The sequence below is a fragment of the Cuculus canorus genome, chromosome 7 (genome assembly GCF_017976375.1).
Source record: "Cuculus canorus isolate bCucCan1 chromosome 7, bCucCan1.pri, whole genome shotgun sequence".
Classification (NCBI taxonomy): domain Eukaryota; kingdom Metazoa; phylum Chordata; class Aves; order Cuculiformes; family Cuculidae; genus Cuculus; species Cuculus canorus.
Window position 1 is genome coordinate 21,302,875 of NC_071407.1, and position 19,664 is coordinate 21,322,538.

Sequence of the window (19,664 nt, forward strand, 5' to 3'; positions counted from 1 at the left end):
ATCTTTTAGCCAGGACAAGGAGAGCAGGACGTTCTCTTCCAGGTGTGGCTGAGCGGAGCACCATCTCAGTAGACTATGGTCAATCTCTCCCTAAACCACACTGGTAATACAAAGAAGTTATTCCTTCAAAAAAATCTGGAATATATTTTAACAGGCAGAATGTGCGTATTATACTGAACAATGAGCAGAGGAAATGATACATACATTATTCCCACACCCACTCACAACAAACTCTAGAACCAGATTTATCATTTCATGAAATTAAAATCTTATTGATTAAAATCAATAAGAAATATGGAATAGTAGTGGTAGACTTCCAAAATTCACAGAATAATTACTATTTATTTTGGAAACAAGACACTTCACAGGAGGCAGGGGCTCAGGAAACCAGCCAAAGCAAGATGACTTTAACAAATCAACACATTAAAATAATAAAAAAAGCTCTTTGTATATTTAATACCTCATTTCATTATCAACCTTCTAACAGAACTCAACAAGTTAACAGAAGCAAATGCACATCTAAATTATCAAAAGAGCAGCCCCGAAAGCTTCCGACTATGTAACAGTTATACTGTAGAGCAACAAGGATGGGAAATGAACTGCCAGCTTCCCTTTCAGCTGTGATAAATGTTAAGGTGAGCAGATTGTGACTGGCTTCATCTTCACATACACCATGGATACTGTTAGTGAGAAGCAGCTATGGTACGTGGAACAGGGGTAGCCTATGGCTTAGGAAGTGCCTTTTGCAGAGGCAGTGGAACACAAGTAAATGTACACATACAAAACACCAACAGACAGCACAACTAGAATACTGGAAAGCAAACTATTAACGAACTGAAGCAATAATTTTTTCTTTGCATCTTAGAAACAAAGACAATCCACATTGACAAGCACTATTTTCTGCCTTTCACTGCCATATATCACAGAGGATTCCTGTGACAACTTGGATTCAACTGAAACACCAGTCATGTCACAGCAGTGATGTCACTTAATTAAAATAAAAGATTTAAATACCAAAAAGACCTACCTTCAGAAGCAACTTTCTACTGCCTGAGCTCCACACCAGCATTGCAACAAACACTAGAGATCAGAATGGGCTGAGAAAACTCTCAGCAGACTCACTGCTCAAGTGTCTGCTCTGAGTAATACTGTATGGAACAATTGCTTAAGAGGGGAGGAAAGAGCTAGAATAGCGTGGGAGGGGACAACCCGAAAACAATAGGAAGCTGTTAAAACAAAAACCACAGCCTCCCTTGGCACAGGAAAGTCTCATTGCGAAGAGCTGCCACGCACCAGGCAGGCAGCTCTGACAGCAGAGATAAGGCCGGAGGCTGGCCCTGTGGACTGAAAATTCCCTTCAGAAACAGGGCCCAGCAAGAGGGAGGAAAGTTTTCCAAGTCCTTTCATAAAAGGCCAGACTAGGGGCAGAGGAGATGGGGCTGTACAAGATGAGCTGGTTTTACAGAAGCCCGTCTGTGCACAGCAGGGCTCCCCTCGGCACGTCAAGCGAACTGGCAAGGTTCCTGCAAGCTGCTCAAACAAGACGCATGTTTCCTCACAGGACAGGCCGAGAACCAGGAGTGACATGTAGCTATTCAATAGAAAAAGCTGTTTTCAAAGAACAATTACTGCAGGAGAATTCCTGGAACCATCCCCTGTGGTTCAAAGCCAGCGATACCCATCAAGGCAAAAAGAGGCTTGCTCAGAAAAACAGCTTCCTACGCCCCAAACCTCCCATACGCATTACTAAATGATTATTCCCAGACTCTCTTAGGGTACAACAGCTCCAGGACAACGGTGTGATCTGCACTCAGCATCAACTTGTTCTTCCAACACAGTCACATTCACAGCACGGACGGGGAGACTCACTGTATACCCAAGACCAAAATAACTTTAAAGAAAACTTTGGTTATGTTATAAAAAACAATGCCCATCATTGTCTCTCTTTCCTAGCACAGTATAGTATTAACAAACAGAACTGGACTGAAATAGAGTAACGCTTTGGACGATACAAGGTATTTAAGATACTATCCCCACTGGGACCATTTACCTAATAGAAACAAACAATGCAAAAAGGAAGCAGTTAGAATACAATTAAATTAGTTTGCCTTAAGAACAATCCCATCTCGCAGGATAGAAGGGGCTGAGCCAAGTTTTAATTATGTCTTTCCATAATGATAGAGCTTCGCTGATACAAAATTAGGAGTTGGAAAAAGAAAGGGGAAAAAAATATAGCAAATGCACAATACTCTAAGCAGTGAATGTTTTACCTCATGATGCATATACATACTTAAAGATTTAAATTTGTCTGTGCAAATTTCAAATAAAGTCATTTTCTAAAGTGTACTAATAGTGGCATAATTGTGATCAAATCCCAGTACAATGTTCAGTGACCATGCTGGGCTCAGAACCTGATCCACAGTTCTACGATTAGAACAGAATGTTAACTCCTTCCTCAAACAGCTCATTTCAAGGAAGCCAAACCACTTGAAAGCACCGTTTGCAACACCAACACAGACCTTTTCCAGGAAAAAGAAATCTGCCTATCCTCATTTTTATAATACAAAAAGAGTGACCGGGTCTTCCAGGCATCTCACACCATTACACAGATCTGCAGGTTTCCTTTCAAAGCTCTGTATGAGTCCCACCAGGAGCCAGAGAGCCTGTTTGTTCAAGTGGCATTATGTCCGGGGCTCAATGACCTGGGGTTGGCAAGCTCTGTTGCATGGAAAACACTTGTCTCTGTGTTCCCTTCCTCCTTCCCCTCACTCCAAAGAACAAAGTATTCCCCCTACCTCCTCAAACAAAGATCTGTAGATGACCCATGATTCCACAATTTCCTTGCTGAGGCAGTGCAGACCAATGTTCACAAAATGGCAGGAGCACCTCAATCAGTAACACCAAGACTTCTTCTGTAGCACTGATGCTTAAAAACTCCTCTTTGCTTCAGCCTCAGTTTCCATCGTTTCAGAACTCTTTCTCAGCTTTTTCCTGAAATGCTCCAAGGCCCACACGTACCTGAGTAACTGCTAGAAGTGCAGATCAAATTATGAACATTTTCCACACCTGCTTTGACACCATTTTACACAGTCCCTCATCAGCACAGTGATAGCGGAGACTAAAAGTTGCCTGTCTGAACAAGATCCAGTTCTTCAACACTTCAGTGTGTGAAGAAAGCATGAAAATTATGTCTAGAAGCTTTCTTCAAAGCAAGATCAGTTCTGCTTCCATCACAACTAAAATTAAAGCTTTTTAAAATCACACAGCAGCAAAGGACAGGTAAGTGGTTTACTACTAGAACAAACCCCTCTGCATCAGACAGAAGATTCCTTCCCTGCTGCTGATAGTCAAACAGCTCAGACAGACGGCAGGGCTCTGTGCCCTGAACAGAAGCTAGGGACCATATCCCCAGCCAAAGCACAGCAGCACTGCTGCACTGACAGAGCTCTGCCAAAAACACCCCAGCGTAGCATCTGACTCACTGCCACCAAACTAAGAAGGAATTCAGAGCAATTACCACATTTCTCCACTGAACAGGAACAAAAGAAGTCAAAAAAAGGGCACTTCCACATTTCACCTAAATGAGGACATCACAGGATCCTGGAACAGCTCTGGCCAAGCGCTGCAGCCCCCAGGGCTACAAAGACCTGACAGCAACAGTAGCGATTACACAGCCATCCACAGAGCTGCTCAGACCGAAATGAGGCAGAAAAAACAGGTGAGATACAGCAACAGAAACAAACCTGTTCTGTGTCTCTCTTTGCTGCTTTTCTGCTTTGGCTCAGAGATGAGCCATCTGAGAAGAAAATGTATTTGCAGGCTTTCCTATCTATTAGGAGTATGTATACATATAGTACATGTTCACGGCTGGCAAGATAGTGAGAGATTGTTGAAGAAAATGATAAAAGCCTAAGTTACAAAAAATTTTGAAAAAAACAAGTAGAGGTGACAGAGGGCTGCAATAACCATTCCTTCAGTACTGAAAAGGGTTCTCTTCCCAATGCCTGCAGAGTCATATGATTCCAGCTTCCTTCTGCTGTTGCAGATCATGCAGCTTCCCACCCAGCAAAGGCTATGCTAGCCCTTCCCTTCACCTCGAAGTAATTTTCCACCACAGCACTCCCACACACAGAACTGTAAATGTCAGCACATTGGGTACAGTTTAAATACCATAAGTCTGTCTACATGGAGAAGTTTGTCAGGAACAAGTGCTATGCGGTGAAGATGTAGTTCCTTGACTGTCTTCAACAAAGAAGCTGGTTGCAGAAGTTCCTGCCCACTTTTCACAGATCACTCACTCCTGTTCACATCTGATGCTCTGTTCTGCAGATGGGCACCTTTTTAGGACCACATTACATAATGTATCATGAAAACATTCTGGGTTAAAAATAACCACCAAAAAAAAAAAAAGTACAAAAGGGGCTATTTTTATAATTTCAGTTATTCAGAATACAGAGCAGTACTGCAATAAGCAGCCTGAACTGGTGCAACACAGAGGAGCAAACTACAAGAGGTACAGGAGCAGAGAAGTATTAGTTACGGCAACTTCTTGTATGGGCTTTGCCATCAAAGCCAAGATTCTGTGCAGATGCACTAATTCCTTGTGCAGGTAACTTACAGTGTGCTTTATGATACAGCTACGCTAACGTGATGGCTGCTGCCAGTATGGATGTGTTCACCACCACTGACCCACCTGCTGACACTGGGCAGTCTGCAAGGTGAGCCATTACAGAGCAGTAAGTCATCAAAACCCAGCTCTGCCAACAGAAATAAAGATGGAAAGAAGCAGGCCTAATGACCAATGTCTCTCAAGAGCGGCATGAAGTTAGATTCTCTTGCCTGGATAAGAAAGCTGCCACTTCATCTGCAGTCAGATGCCTGTGTGGCAATCGGTAACAGGCACTGAGGGTGTGGTTTCATCTCACTGTGGGAAACAACAGACTGGATCAGGCTAATATTTACCTTCCCCAGCTTTATGCTCTCACTGCTTCGGAGTATCGCGGTGAGCTGAGAGGCAGTGGCATGAGCCACTTCAACTGAGAGCAGACGTGGCCAAGCCAGGAGAGAGCAGGAGCGCCCAGCTGAGACCAAAGCATCCCACCACCCATCCCTCTCCTGAAGCAGCCACAGCGAAACTGTGTTAACATTATGCTGTGTTCCTAGAGAGATCAGCTCCAAAAAAACCTGCTGCAACTCAAACTCCTGGTTAATCTTTTCTAGCCTGTTTGTTCTCAGTAAGTGCATTCCTCTAGGACAGTGGTTTTAATTTACAGTACACATACCCCGGATTTTAGGAAGTCTGAAAACAGATGTTTTCCCCCTTCACTGAAAACCTTTGAGGTCAAAGAGTTAATTCTGTGAGGTGGGTACAAAGCAGTGACCATCAACCATTCCTGTTTTAGAGGTATGGAGGGTGGAGAGGGTCCTTTGGGCAAGAGCAGCTCATGTTCCCATATCAGCAGTGCACTCTTCAAGAGGAAGGATAAAAGCCAACAAGAAAATTTTATAACAGTCTAACAAACTTCAGGACAACGTGTTCAAACATATCAGACAAACAAATACGTTGTACTCATCTGACCTTCTCTACATGGCAAGACAATTGTTTAAATACTTTCAGGAGGGAAGCACAGCAAAATCTTGATTTACTTTGTCGACACAGCTTGCTATGGTGGGGTGGACACAGCCTTAAGGCTGAATGGACACATACAATGAAACTGATAAAAATCAATACTGCTTTTTTTTCCTTCCCACTTGAGCTATTCTTTCATGAAAATCCAGTTACCTAGAGCTATTCAAGTAGCTTGTATATCACACCATGAGCAAAAAGCTTTTTTTTCCCCATTTCTCAGTATTTCTAAAAGAATAACTGAACCTCTTGTTATTTTGGTAGTTACCAACAGAGAACCAGAAGTACTTTCCAGGACTATTCAGAGACTGGGTAATGTGGGACCAGAGATTTTATATCCTTCCCCCTTCCTGCAGCCTCTCAACTGCTTGTTCTCATCCTTGCAGAACCCTTTCCCATACGGCAACACAAGATTTTATGGAGCTGCAGAGACAACCCGGTCAGAGTCAACATGTCCCTGTGGATGGACAGACCAGAGTAGTCGAAGTCAGATCCATTCCTCAATGTTCTCTGCAGAGCACCATCAGTATTTTTTTTTTTTTTGCAAGGTGGCTCAGGGAAGCAGTATCAGTTGAATTCTCTGAGAAGCCATGGCCTGTAGTCTAAATTCAAATATAAACTAGCTTTAAAAATAAGCTTAGGAGCAGTATAGTGGAAAGGACTGCTTGGTATATAAAGTCAAGTCTTTGGCTATCAAGATTACTATCACCATAATTCCACTTCCAAACCTTATGGTTTGACAAATTAATCTGGCCCATTTACAACTTTGAGTGAAACCAGTTTTTATATACAAACAGTTTGTATTCACACTCAGTATTTTCCACTTAACTGAAAAAAAACCTGTCTTCTTTTTTATGTGCAAGTACTACAAGGCTCTTCACTGAAACCAGTCTTCCTTTTGGCAGGTGGCTCAAAACAAAAGAAACACCGGGAGAAAAACAAAGCATTAGAAACCTGAGCATATCATTACAAACGTATCCTGCTAGCAGTTTGACTTCTCACATCCAGGAACTCCAACTCAGGGCTTCAAAATGGTTTTATCTGCAGCACTGGTAGGTCTGGGAATCCACAAACAAGCCAGGGTTTAAAGGTTACCAAACACAGAAGCAGGAACCAAAATACCACTCCTTACCAAAGAGGGACCCCTACAAATACCACAAATAACTATATTCTTTATTGGCGCTACACTCCTAAACCAAACCATAACCAAGAAAAGCAAACCTATTGCATACTTATTCTCAGCGACTGCAGAACTCAGTGCATTGCAAATAATCCCTCCTGCTTTTCATGACTTCCACTTCAGTGTGTGGGGCAAAGCCAAACAAAAGTTTTAGAAACATCCTATCAAAAAGAGATGGTAAAAGGCGTTCCTGACTACAAGTAAGACACCACGTTATAGGTGCCTGTTAATCAAACAAAGCACATTAAATTTCTCAGTCAGAGCACGAGCACATTCTGTGAGTGCATGTGATGCCATACCATATCCAAATCCACAGACAAGTCTCCATCACCTGTGCAGGTAGGGCAGGCACACACACAGTCTTACGCCCTGAAAGGCACAGTACAGAATTTGTTTCCCTGTATGGAAAGGACTTTCACGTGGTTTAATTACGACCCTATGACATTCAGGAATTAATTTACAGTTGGACTAAGCTGGGAATCAGAATATATTTTTTCCTGTATAAAGCACACATATGGCATTGAATCGGCATAACTGGAATGATAAATCCATATCCGCTTCTCCCAGTGTCATCAAGGACTTACACAACTTTGTGACCCTAAACGATGGCACCCAACCTATAAAGCTTCATACATCAGCATCTTAGCAATGCTGTGGTCCTTGACTAAAGGCTTGGAAGAAAGTATTGAGAAAGGAGATTATGCAAAATTGCTTCACCTGCCTGCATCAAATAAAACTGATGCTTTTCATGCTCTTATTTGACATGGGAAAAAAAGGAGATGACAGGTTGGAGGTGGAGGATTCGCTTTGGAAACTAACTTACAGCAGCATGAAACCAAAATCAAAGTAAGCTCATGAGAAAGTCCTCCCTACCTGTATTAATTTGTCCCCTTTGATATTCTAGTTCCACAGCTTTACTAGTTTACTTTTGTATTACTTAATTTAACAACAGACAAAACAAGACCACAAAGGCACAGTTATAGAGAAAGTAATGAGACTCAAAACTTTATCTTATACCATTTAAAACTTCTTGCGCTAATTATTTTCCATTGTGCCTTATTTTTAGTATCCTGTGTTCAGTCCTACAACTGAACCTTGGCAGACTCACATACAGTCAGATGTATAGCACACAACTGCCAACAGCATTTAAACGCATACCATGAGAGTGAAGAGCTGAAACAAAAGTCAATGACAGAGGCAATTCCAGGAACCATCTCGATGACTTGGTAGGAAAATAAGTATTTTATAACAGATTTTAATTTGCAGTTCATAAAAGTAAATCCTTTATGAAAATCTGCCACAAGAAAGATAAGGAAAAATAACAGCATTTCTTACATTACTTTCTTTCCACCTTGAAATATTTTCTAGTAATTTTATTAGAACCGCTGGCTATTTCTTAAAACTGCACAGGCCTGCAAAAGCTGCTGCAGATGCTGAAAACCCAGTGACTTTTTCAATACAATCAGACTCTGTGACGGCTATTGTTTCACAGTCATTGAAATGAAACTGGCTTGAGACGATAAAACATCCACAAGGAGGCTAAGAAATAGCTGATAACTTCCAGGGGAAGCAAAAACCCACCAAAAACCTATGGAAAGTCACATCTGTCGCAGTAATAGGTGCAGTAATGAAAAAATATACTTAGCAGTTAAAGAGATTTCCAGGTAGAAAAGTAATTGACCAGATTTCACCCTATAGCCTAATCCTACTATGTCCCAGATTACTTACTTGCTCACCTTAGCCTGGCATCCTAAAGCTGCATCACCCTTCAGGCTACAAATCCGCTTCTGACAGAACGGTGGTACTCTGTGTGTGTGAAAAAAAACAGTTCTAATCCCACACAAAGGCAATGAGGTGTTCACCCAGAGGCTCCTCCGCCCCAGGTGGGAGGCACACACAAAGCACAAGCATACACTGATGTACCTAAAGACAGCACTGGTCTTAAAGCATGCTCAATTAACATCAACCCTTTCTAAAGGCCACTGTTAATCCAACTGGGATGATGCACATTCCAGGACAAAGGCCATTGTGGCCCATCTATTCATGCAGGATGTCCACTACAAAGATCCATATAGAAGACAAGCAATGTATGAACACCAGCAGCTAAATTTAGAAGCCATCATCCTCTGCATACTTATTAGACTGAAACACTATCAAGGCAACAGATGAAAGGAACCTGCACACACAGCATAGGTGTGCATTCAAACCAAAAATAGTGCAGATCATAACAAATACATATGGCCATATGGGAAAGTATTTGTCTTTATTTTAATAAGAATTTACTCCAGAATCCAGCTCTGCAGACCGAGAGACTAAAGTTGTTTTGGAATCTCATGCAGAAATTGGAGGTGGTAGAGATAGGTCCTTCCAATTCCAGGCTTCAAAGAGAACTCCTAGCCTATGTTGTTAGCACAAGAATGCCAAAGAGACCTTCCTCCAGTCAAAAGCCAAGCCTGATAAAGCCTCGCTTCACTTCCTCACATCTTTCTGCTACCCAGAAAGTGACAGAGGTCCTCCTGCCAACTTTATCTTCATGTGACAATGCCACTAAGAAGAGAATTTTTTCCATTATATGTTTCTAACAATTTTAATTTATCTGGTGAAAAGGAAACACATTAGGCCAGAAATTAGAACAACAAATACAAAAGGCTGTTTATCATTAGATTAAACGAATGTTCAAAGAAAGGCTTCTGTGTCCCCTCTACCTTTATTTAAAAAAAAAAAAAAAAAAACACACAAAAATTCCCCTAAAACCTGAACCCCACAAACAAAGCCATAACCAGTACTTTGCCTTCCTTTATCAGAGCCAGCAAACGCGATTCCTGGGCGCATGGAGATGCAGGTGGTGTTGATCCCACCTGGGCTGCCCATTCCCACCCAGCAGGCGATGCGCACAGCCCTCACTGCTCTCCACGCAGGTGGGTTGTCACCTGCCCATGGCTAGAGGGGAGCGTGGCTGTGGGACACCTCGCGTCCCCCCAGACTGGGGTGTTTAAGCGCCTCGCTTACCCGAGCGGCGCCAGTTCAATGTCACACAGCAGGGCAGCGGGCACAGGGCGCAGCTCATCACCGCGAGGCATGGACACATGGGTGTGTGGCGCCCGGTCACTGCCGCAGCAACAGCTCAGGCACGCAACTACACACGAGCCGGGTGACACCAGATGTGCCCAGGCAAAAACGCCTGTTTGCTGTGTTTGCAAAGAATAAAATGCCCTGCACGCCGCGAGAACCCCTCCCAGGCACTCACGCAGCGCAGCGCCCGCCAGCACCTGCAGGAGCAGACCCGCCCCGGGAGCCCCCTGCTGCCGCACCTGCAGACCCGCACGGAGAACACCCCCCCCCCCCCCAGCTCCCACACCGAGACTCCCGCTCCACCACTTGCGGACCCGCCCCGAGACCCCCCGCTCCCACACCTGCGGATCCACACCCAGAGCCCCACTACCGCACCTGCGGAACCGCACCGAAAGCCCATGCTCTCACACCGAGACTCCACTCCCGCCCCGAGAGCCCCTGCACCTCCAGACCCGCATCGAGAACCCCCACTCCCGCACCTGCAAAAGCGCCCCGAGAGCCCCTGCTCTTGCGAACCCGCCCCGAGCTCCCCCACTCCCGCACCTGCGGAGCCGCACCGAGAGCCTATGCTCCTACACCGAGACCCCGCTCCCACTCCGAGAGCCCCTGCTCCTGGGGAGCCACACCGAGACGCCCTGGTCCCGCCCGCGCTCACTGTGGTTCGCCGCCGCTCCGCCGCTGCGGCCACCCCGTCCCGCAGCGCGCGCACCAGGCCCCACCCCCATGACGTCACCGCCTGGGACACGCACCTGATCCCCGCGCGGGGCGCGACTTAAAGGGGCCGCGCGGGGCGGATCCGCCCGAGCTCCGGCGGCCCCGCCGAACGCTCTCCCGAGTGCCGCAGCCTCTCGGGGAATGAGCCCTCCGGGGATGGGGGCTCCACCGTCCTGCCGAGGCGGCACGGCCCTTCCCAGGAAAGAATTGTCCCTCATCCCCAGCCTCAACTTGCCCTGGCGCAACTCGAGGTCGTCCCCTCTCGCTCGTTCCTTGTGAGAGGAACCCAGCGCCCACCTCGCCAACACCGCCTTTTGGGTGGCTGTAACCTCGCCCGTCCTCAGGGGCACCTACAGGACCCGATACCGACAACTGCTCCACGTTGAGGACTGCAGTTCTGCCAGAAGAAACCAACCAACCCACCATGGCACAAAAACACAACCGTTCAGTTTGTACCATCCCCGCCTGGAAACGAGATGCTCGGAATGTAACCGGGACAAATCAAACAGCTCCACAGCTTCCCTGGGCAACCTGTTCCACTGCCTCCCCACTCTCATAGTGAAAAAATTCCTCCTCATATCTAGTCTAAATCTAACCCTCTCCAGTTTATACCCACCCCCCCTGTCCTATCACTACAAGCCTTTGTAAACAGCCCCTCTCCAGCTTTCCTGTAGCCCCTTCACATACTGGAAGGTTGCTATAAGGTCTCTTCTGAGCCTTTGGTTAGGGATGAGGATGCAGCAGCTAACCAAAATCAATCCTCCCCTTGCCCTGCGCAGTGATCGTCTCTGCTAAGGAAATGTGCTGGAGGACAAGAGACCCTTAAATCAGCATATGCATCCCTACTGCTCAGCTGGGCAAAAAACATTTGCCGTGAAAGAGAAGAATGAAACAGAAGATACAAAACACTGAAATTTCCCACCCAAGAAGCAAGCTCGAACAGAGACACAGCAGTGCCTACACTGTGTCACAGAATCACAGAATAGCTTGCGTTGGAAAGGACCTCAAACCCCATCCAGTTCCAAGCCCCTGCCATGGGCAGGGACATCTCCCACGACATCAGGCTGCCCAAAGCCCCATGCAACCTGGCCTTGAACACCTCTAGGGATGGGGCAGCCACAACCTCCCCGGGCAACCTGTGCCAGTGCCTCACCACTTTCATCGTGAAGAAATTCTTCCTCATATCTAGTCTAAATCTGCCCCTCTCCAGTTTATAGCCACTGCCCCTGTCCTATGACTACAAGCCTTTGAAATCAGCCCCTCCTTAGCTTTCTTGTAGCCCCCTTCAGGTATTGGAAAGTTGCTATAAGGTCTCCTCGGAGCTGTCTCTTCTCCAGGCTTAACAACCCCAACTCTCTCAGCCTGTCTTAATATGGGAGGTGCTCCAGCCCTCTGGTCATGTTTGTGGCCTCCTCTGAACCTGTTCCAACAGTTCCATATTCTTCTTATGTTTAGGATTCCAGAATTGGACACAATAATCCAGATGAGATCTCACAAAAGAGGAATAGAGGGTCAGAATTGCCTCCCTTGACCTGCTGGCCACGCTTCTTTTGATGCAGCCCAGGATATGGTTGGCCTTCTGGGCTGTGAACGAACATTGCCGGCTCATGTAAAGTTTCTCATTAACCAGCACCCCCAAGTCCTTCCCTGCAGGGCTGCTCTCAATCACATCATCACCCATCATGTACTGAACCCAGGGACTGTCCTGAGCCAGGTGCAGAACCTTGCACTTGGCCTTGTTGAACCTCATGAGATTCACACAGGACCCCTTCTCCAGCTTGTCCAGGTCTCTTTGGGTAACATCCCATCCTTCTGGTGTGACAACTATCATCCTTCCTACTCCTGTCTCGTCCACACAGAAAACATTGCATTGCTATACCCCCAGCAATGAAAACACACCAGCCATACTAAAACCTCGAGGAGGTTGCTGTGAAATCTCAACCTGCTCCCACTTGTCTTTAGCTCTGTTGGTGATGCTTGGAGCCCTGGCAGCAGCTATGTGGATGGCTGCTTGGAAAGGGAAGTTGGAGAGACTTAAAATTGAGAGAGAAGGGAAAGCTTTGAGAACAGTGAATGAGGCATTGGAGACGTGCCTAGAGGCAGAGTGGGTAGCTCTGCTGATAACACAGGAGACGCAAGTTGACAGCTTGTGGACATGGGAAATATCCCGTCTTTCAACTGGGCAAGCTGATAGCTTGTGGATCTGGGATGTGACTACCCCTTCCTTCTCTCTTCCTTGGCCTTATTCTCCTCATCCTCTCCCCTTCTTATAAGGGTCACCACTAGAGACAGGATGGACCTGAGTTTTGTATTTGAGTTCTGTGACAAATGTTTCAGTCACAGGGTGGAAGCCCGACTTTGCTTCTTTTGTTGCCTTAAACATTTTGTCTGAAGGCTGCCCATTGTTTTTTTGTTTTGTGGCAGCACCAACGAATAGTGGAATGATATCAGCACTGATCAAAACCAACACTGGCCTTTGGAAGTGCAGCATTTGGAGGCAAGGATGAGAAATAGCATTCTGGTTTGTGTACAGGAACAGGCGGAGTTATGCTTTAATACAATATATTATAGCCTCATACACAAAATTTTGCTTCTTGCTTCAGTAATGAGGCAGATACTGTAAAAGAGACATTTACTGAAATACCTGAATCACATTCAACTCTCATTTTCCCCTATAGAGATAATTTTTTTTTTCCCCTGACATTTTTAGGCATTCATATGTCAACAATAATTTTCTTCATGTTTAGACCCCTTTCTTTTTTCTCATTTTCTGGGTATTACCTGTGTCTCTGCTGCACTAAGGTTGGTTACCCAAGGTTTGTGTACTAAATAATCTTTCCAAAAATGGATAATGTGATATGGCATGTTTTCTAAAATAGAAATTCACAATCATACCAGTCTCAAACTGCACATGGACAGAAGCTACATGACATTTTTTTTAACTACTTTTCAAAAAGGTTTTAGAGTAATCTGAATTAAATTGATACTGAGGGCAAGCACCAAATGCTAAACCCTTTTAGAACTAGGGGATCTCATCCTCTCAGCTCTCTGGGCTATTACTGAAGCATTAAAAGCTTCTCCCTTTTTCATCTTTCATTCTAAGCTGAGAAACAGTGTGGAACAATCAAACCAGCTATATCTACACTACAATTAAAACACTTATTGTCAAAAGCTATGTTGTCAGTTCATTAGTTATAGTTTCAATCCAGCATCTCATTTGCTGAAATTTTAGTGGCAAACAAGTAGTGGGAGATTATTTTAAAGTATATTTAGAACCGATTATCTTAATTACGCATACTATTAAATGTGGAATTTAAATACAGTCAAATGTACTTTTCCCCTCAATAAAAATACTTTTAATAATTTTAAAATGTCACATTAAAAAAAATAATAATATCCCTGGGTTGATTGTTACCCATCCTGTTCGGTGCCCTTTGATCACTGAGCTCCCACCCTTATGGAGACTCTGCCACTGCCGTTGGAGCCTGGAAGTCGGTTCTCCACAGCTGACAGATTGACTATTGTGCATAGCATGTTTGCAGCACTATTGCTTATACAGACTATTGTGTTGCCTTCCTGTTGCCTTCCCCTAGAAGCAATTATTAAATTAAACCAACATATTTACACATATTACGGTCCGACATAGCTATCCACTGGCAATGTTGATTATGCAAGACTTAATAATTAAAATTACAGCTCAGTTCTTTTCTGAGTAATGAAATCACAACAAAAATCACTCCTAAACCTTATTTTATGTAACCTAATTCTATGTAAAGATCACTGGATTTTTTTCCCCAAATCTCAGCTGCCTGAATAAATTCAGTAACCTTTCAGTAGCCTAAATAAATTCAGTGTCATTTAAGAGCACTTAGCTACTAAGTGACATAAGACAAATCTCATTTACTTCTATGGCAAGGAGAGCATTCAAACTCCACTTTACAGGGAAACTGAGTGTATCCCTCTCATAGTCCACCTTCAGGCACTTAAAAAACCTTGCACAGCAACATTGCTGAGTAGCAGAGGGGTACAGTTCAGCATAGTGGTCTGTGCTCAAGAAAGCAGAACAATTTACCCAAGACCAACTTCATTTTTCACATCATTCACCTATACTACTTTCAAAACCCAACAATCTCACAGTAAAGCTGAGCCCCTGCCCATTTTGCAAGTGTATCAGCACCCAGTGCTGTGTTAAGGATGGACCTTTCTCTGCTTTCTCCAGAACTGAAACCTACCACTCAAACTTAGGCTTTTTGCAACATCACTGAATTGCAAGCTTGGATTGTAACTCTGCTAATAAAGTCTTCATAAGGCCACACTAACTTACACTTATAAATACAGTTTCTGTTACATATCTTAATGTTGTGATTCCACACAGAGAGAGATACTAGGTAATTTAAAAGGCCATCCAGCAACCAGCATTCCACAGTGAGAGCATAGTTCCTTTAGTGAATAAAGCAAGGCAAAAGTAACTTCTGCTGGTCAAGAGTAAGTTAATTATCTTCATTAGGACAAGCATGGAAAGTGCAACATGATGCCCCACGAACAACGAGACAGGCGGTCTGTGCCTTCCTCTGTAAGATTTTCCAGTGCAGCCAAGCTAGGCGTAAGTCCAATTTGTGGAATAGCGAATTATTTAAGGTATCCACGTTCCAGCTCTTCAATTAAAAATAAAGCCATGATTTTCCTGATCTGGCTTTTTCTGTCTTTCAAAAAATATACATAGGATACAGCAGGAAATTATCCATCGACTGACAGCTCTCTCCTGCTGAACTCGCTGCTGCCCAGCCATCCAGGGAAAAGCAGCTTGACGGGCAATGAGCACTTAGCTCAGCAGCATCGCAGTGCTCCCAAACCGCAGGTGTTCCCAACCAGATCATCTGAATTGCACCAAACGCTGGTGTTGCCTCATACACCCAGAAGCATCACTGCCACTCGGAGCTGGCTGGTGAGGTTGCAACATCTTGCAACTTCTGCACTAGGGTATGTCTTCATTATACATTCCTCCTACAGTAGTCTCACCCTGCCAGTCCCAGTGGCACACGCTACTGGTATTCTCTCAGACACTTAGCATTTTTGGCATATTTTTGAAAGATTACTTTATCGTGGCGTATTCATCAGCAATAGACTGTAACTTTGCATTCCATCAGAGTAAGGGTTCTCTAATTTATTCTAAATACCTCTATCATCTGCTAGAGTCATACAGCTAGCTCTACATTTTCAATTTAAAAACAAGAATTTCTGGCCCTGGTGGTTAAAAAGAAACCCTTTTTATACATGACCAGAGCCCAAACAAGCACAAACCTGTGATTTCTCCCACCTGTATTTGTCTGGAAATTTGAAAGCTAGTGAACAATATTTAAATGGTCAATGTCAGCAACAACTTTCCTCACAGATGATATGAACATGACCACCCAACTAGGAAAGCAAGGTGCATACCCATAGCATCACAACCTGGTTTGGGTTGGAAGGGACCTCAAAGCCTATACAGTTCCACCCACTCTCCCCCGCCCCCCCACCCCCACCCCCCCCCCCCGCCATGGGCAGGGACACCTCCCACTGGACCAGGGTGCTCAAAGCCCCATCCAACCTGGCCTTGGATACCTCGAGGGGGCATCCACGACTCCTCCGGGCAACCTGTGCCAGCATTTCACTACCCTATTTACAGAATTTAGCCCAAGTTCACTGTGGGATTGAGAAGCAAAATAGTAGGATAATAGCAAACGGGGATCTAGCAGAAGAGAGAGTTCAAACCATCCCCTCATATGCAAATCAATAACAAATACATCTTCCAAATCACCCTACTTTTTTTTTCTGTGACATGCAAAACCCCTCCACCTGTTAAAAGCTCCAGAATGTTTCACTGCAGGACCCTGGGTCCCCGAAGATCCACATCAGATATCTATCCCACATTCAAAGGCCTCTCCCTCCCTCTGGTCCAGCTGCCAGAACAGGTTCCCTCACATGAACATGTCAGAATGGCAAAGAAGTAACAAATACATAAAGAAGGAAAAGAAAGTAAAAATGTAAATTTGAAGCAGCTCACAATAAGTTATTAGAAAGAAGGAATACTGAAATGATGGAATTTCCTTCATATTTCCTTAAACAAAAAGCCCCATTAGAAAGTGCTTGAAGCTGTGACAAACTGTGCTCTCAGGTACAGAATTCAGGTTTAGCTGGCTCTGCCACACACAGGCTGCTGGCTTTGACTCATGCAATCACTTATTTCTCTGTGAAAAAATAGAAACTAAGTTTACTAAGCAAGGTAATTTGCAACTGCAGTGATTAAAGTCGTGTGTTCTTGAGTATAACAATGCAAACAGAGACTCAAGGTATGCTAACTACATGTTACAGCCTCAAGTAACCCAGGCTGCACTCATTTCTCAGTGGAGAAATACACAATGGAAATTGGGAAAGATTTGATAAACAAAGCAATTGCCGACAGTACACTCCTCGTTTTCTTAGGATAATAACATGTTGAGTCCCCAGAGTGCCGGACTGACAACTGAAATCATTAAAAAAAAACAAGAAATAAATGAAATTTGACTATTGACAGGCTTGTCAAGGGTGTAAAGTAGGAAAAGCGAGCTGAAAACCTTGCACAGTGTACCTAGGACTTGTGTGGTGAGGTGCCAATGGAAACAAGACAAAATCTACTATGTCAGAGGACATCAGAAGTGGAAGGACCAGTAATGGGGAGACCATTTGCACCATCCTTTTGTCAAGGGGATCCTATCTCAGGTTGTCTCCACATAAAAACTCCTCATTTATTAATCAGTTACATTTCATCAGTATTAAAATAATGCTGTTACACAAAATACAGCTAAATAACGAAAATGGCTATGAGAAACAACAGTCCATGATCTCAGGAACTCGTCCTTTGCTCCTGGTCCAAGCCTTTATCTGCATTTTCTGCAGCAATTTGAGATCACTTGTCTTGCCCTGCCCAGCACAGATGGGCCTTACGCTTGACAACTTCCTGCCTTCTTGAAATACATACATGCATACACACACATTTATGCCTTCCAGTTCAATTTTTGGGGCTTGCACACTCCCCTTTATCCCCAGTTCAAATTATTTCAGTCTTAGCCCCTCATTTTCTAGACCTCAAATTATCCAATTACTTTTCTCCCAGCCTCTGTTCAGCTGAGCTGTATTTTCTTGGGGCATCTGCCCAAACCAGATGCAACACTTCAACTGAAGACTTACCTGTAGGTAAAAAAAAGATTGTTCTGTATGTTTCACAGCCTACACTCATATTTTCATCCCTCCTGACTATTTGCACTTTTACAACACTAGGAGTTCTGGAGAACTCTCACTTCATTACTTATTCCCTACCCTGTATTTGTGTATTTCATGATTTTTGTTAAGTGCGGAACTTCAATTCGTCCCTATTTATCTCGTAAGCTTTTCTCAAAATAATTTTGTGCTTTTAAACTTGTGTTCTATGTATATGCATTCCCTCCAAGTTTTGGGGGCATTTGTAGTGAATCAATTTGGTAAGCACATTCTCTGTTCTATCATCAAGGTCATTAACAAAAAGACTGAAGTGAAGCAGAATGAGTACAGACCCAACAGACCGTGGCGGATCCACACTCGATACAACCATTTCATTTTGACAGATGATCATTAACAACCACCCACTAGGCACAGTCACCCAACCAGTCTTGCTCCTGCTCGACGAGAGTTTCTTTCAGGCCACGCTTCTTCACTCACTTGTGAGATTATCACATGAAACAGTGCCAAAGGACTCACTAACATGAAAACTAATTCATACTTTTCTTGCCAATCCACAGGCCTTACTGTCGTGTTACAGAAGAAAATCAAACTGGCATGACTATTTACCCTTCCTCAATTTGTGGTTGTTGTGACTCAATCCTTGTTGTCTCCCAAAGGCTTATACTTTGTGCAATAATTTGGTCAAACCGTGGAAGACGAAAGGAATAGTCTATAATGTCCTGGCTCCTTTTCCCCAACCTCTCCTGTTCATTTTCAAGTCTTCCAGCATTTCAAATAGCAGCTAGTGGTACTGACAGCTTTGGTCACTTGTTTCCTTTTCTTTCACAAGTCAAAGGATGAATTTCATTAGGTCCAGCCTAATAAATAACGTGCCTAGGTACTAAGAAGTACCTATAAAAGGCTAGCTTCAGATCTGCTCTGTATCTTACATCCCCTGCACTTTTTATTTCCTTCTTGTGCTGCAGTAAGGCAGTAACACAAACAGAACCGAGCTCTGCAGTCCAGACATGCCATCACACAGCTAGGGAAGAACAGTGAGCAGATCATTTGCAGTGGAACATCACTACTGCTGTGCCAGGAATGGAACATGTCCCTGCACACCCAGCTGCACAGAGAGCTGGGCTGGACAGGGGACTGTGAACTCTGTTCACATAGTAACGCACATGTACTGAGCAAGGGATTGCAGCTGAAAAACAGGATTGAGCTTTATAGATGATTCCAGATTCTCCAGCTCCCGCAGTGTGTTTGCTCTGGCAGCACAGGGCACACAACCAGCCCCTCTTCGGTACATTCCTGCATTGCTGCACCAACTCAGGGGTGTTAGTCACTGGCCGTCATTGCCCAGAACTAAACTACATTATAATAAAACCCTATTACAGTGCATGCACATGTGCCAGTCTAAGATGTAAATGTCTGATCGCATTATTTTAAAATAGCAACAAAGAACAGGAAGAAAGAAAAGTTTAAAGACAAATACATCAGCAGGTCTAGTGCAGCTCTGCTGATTTTTGCCAGATAACTAATACCTAAGTTTTCTGAAGTGCATCGTAGGGTATTCACCATGCACCCAAATTGTTTATTTCCTTTACAAAAGAATTATACAATGATTACACAGAACTGAAAACCATCTGTTATCTTCCACACACACTAAGCATACTTACTGCCTTCTAGCCCTTTCCTTTATTGAAAAACTTCATCTTGCCATAAATACCAGAGACCAAATGAAGTAGCACACAGTAATCCAACTATAAATTAATAAAACCGGATAGTTACGATGCAAAAGTATCTTTAAAAGTAATGAGTTCCCCTAAAACTATCCAAAATTCATCCGACACA

At 44.1% G+C, this 19,664-nt stretch overlaps 1 protein-coding gene across 7 annotated transcripts in view; it reads right to left on the minus strand.

Annotated features, from left to right (window-relative positions):
• The window catches only part of USP54 (ubiquitin specific peptidase 54), a 98,533-nt gene that overhangs the window by 63,929 nt on the left and 14,940 nt on the right, over positions 1–19,664 (minus strand). The window contains exon 1 of one of the 7 annotated variants that reach the window (XM_054071032.1): positions 10,534–10,613. The exons of 4 other annotated variants lie outside the window; for them this stretch is intronic. The gene's annotated coding sequence lies outside the window, so the exon portion shown is untranslated. Of the gene's footprint in view, positions 1–1,027; positions 1,155–10,421; positions 10,614–19,664 lie in introns of those variants that run through there. 2 more of the 7 variants (XM_054071033.1, XM_054071031.1) reach the window with 2 other exon arrangements.